Raw genomic sequence first — 2,370 nt, 5'->3', positions numbered from 1 at the left:
GTAATCACTATTAAAGGGTATCAAACCAGAAGGTATTCATACATGAACAACCCCTATGAACCAAGTCATCTTCTGACTTGATGCTTTATTGTTTTCGGAGTTTAGGAAAATAGTACATGGGAAAAAGAAACACAGATAATCAGTGTATAGATTCTATCATGAACCAGTTCACATAATGAGATGTGAGACCCACATTAACATATTCTCTCCTGTTCTGACCTATGTATGGATCCCACTTGGATGATATCATTCTCTGCATTGTGATGTACAGATTCCTCTCGGCCCATCCTAACAATATGGAAAACCTTCTCCAATAATATATAATTATTCAAATTACACTTTTAATATTAGGTATGTTACATCTTAAACATCAAACTAATAATAATTAGTAAATTAATATATTTAAAACAAAAAAAATGAATGTCACTCTCATATTTAATGAGACACAAGAAGGGAGGAGAGAGATTGAGAAAAAAAAAATACAAGAGTGATAAGCGTGTACTTTCTTTCTCCTTTTTGGTGATTTTTATTTATTTTATCTTATATTATTTTGCTTTTGGGAGGTGGCTTTCACATCACTTCCTAGAATGTCAACAGGTTTAGGTAATGCTTTGAATTTTTTTACCAGAACATAACACTGGTTTTTAGGTAATCCAAGTTTCTTTTGTCCTTTTTTTAAACTTCTTGGATAGAATTAGGTAATCTAAGTTGATGCAGCCTAAATTAAACTGCTAAAGGGTCCTTATTTTAAAGGATCCTAATGCCCAATTTGTTGCTACAGGAGGAGAGTTGTTACATGGGGGGAGGATTGTATACCAAAACCAAAGAATTAATACAATTTTTAATGATTTAGTGTTTCTTAATCCATTGGAACAGAACATATACATCCTTCAACAACTAACTATTCTTTAAAATAACTCAAACCCCATTGATTCCAACCAAAATGAAATAGTAGTTGAAGACCCTTCCTTGGATCCCTTGGACCAAGGAGCTCATGGATCACCTCCCTGTACTGGTATGTTTTCTTCCTGTCATTAAGAGTGCATGAAGAGACATTATGATAATTAAAAAAAAATATGTACCGCCTGACTATACATGGAACATACTAATACAAATAAATGATCCAGAGTCCAGAGTCCAGACCTTCGTTAGTTTGAATCGAGTTTAAAACGCAAATAAAATGACCAAACCTTTAAAACGCATATGGCTGAAGAGACTGTAAAAAACATGTAATGGCTACCGAAATACTGGTATATGTAGGTGATCCGGAGTCCAGGCCTTTGTTAGTTGAATCGTGTTTAAAACACGAATAAAATGATCGAACCTTTAAAATGCATATGGCCAAATTATAGTCAAAGAGACTGGTAAAAGACATGGCTGCCCAAAAATTCTAAACGCGTATGGAACGTTTTTTTCCTTTAATACATTTATTTAGAAAACAACCAATAAAACTACTATCCACGCGACAGCTATTATGCATCGCACACAGGCAATTGCATTCATTGTAAAAACGCAAAGGGCGTTGCATCTCTTTATGGAAGTGTTTTCATTGTAAGGTATTGTACTTTCCTTGAACGATGTCTTTATCAAATTACCCAGCTACCAAATAAGGTGAGTGAATGTGGTAGAGCTATGTTGTAGTACCGATGTGTACAAACTGATAAAGACCGTTTTCTACTTTTAATTAATGTTCTAATATTCACACGTCACTATAGACAATTTATTGTATTAAATCACATCAACTAATTTTTTAACCCAAAATAATAATGATAATAAGAAGAAGAAAAAAATCATCAAATAATGCTGTTTCATGGAAACAAATTCATGGTGAGTACCCTCACATTTGTTGTTGGAATGGAATAAATACTTTTTATAGCCCTACATGATCCAACCATCAAATGGGCATTTTCCTCTGACAACGATTTCGATGTGTAGATTTCACTATTGAACTGTTTGTCTTTTTTTTTTTTTTTTTTTTTTTTTTGTAAGCTATTGAACTGTTGATCACATAGCTATTTCCTTTTCTCCCAAATTATATATTGCCCACCCCCACCCACCCCACCCCTTTTTTTTTCATAGTTAAAAATTTAAACGTTTAAAACGTCAGTTTCCCTTTGTCATCATTCTTTTACAGTACCTGAGCTGTCACACCATTTTTTACTGCTCCCATTTTAATCATTTTAATTGACTAGGGTCTAGACTCTAAAGTCACCGAGGTAGTACTTTCGGTACAGTCAGCACCTCAACACTTACCAGGGAATTTGCAAAGGGGTGTCCCTTTAAACGGACGACCTAAATGCGTCCAAAGGAGAATCCTTCATTCCTTCCTTACATTCAGCACCTCAACCCGCAGTAGGGAAATTGCAAAGG

The sequence above is a fragment of the Macadamia integrifolia genome, chromosome 11, assembly GCF_013358625.1.
Source record: "Macadamia integrifolia cultivar HAES 741 chromosome 11, SCU_Mint_v3, whole genome shotgun sequence".
In the NCBI taxonomy this organism is placed as follows: domain Eukaryota; kingdom Viridiplantae; phylum Streptophyta; class Magnoliopsida; order Proteales; family Proteaceae; genus Macadamia; species Macadamia integrifolia.
The sequence above is the reverse complement of the archived record's forward strand: the minus strand, read 5'-3'. Positions refer to the sequence as shown.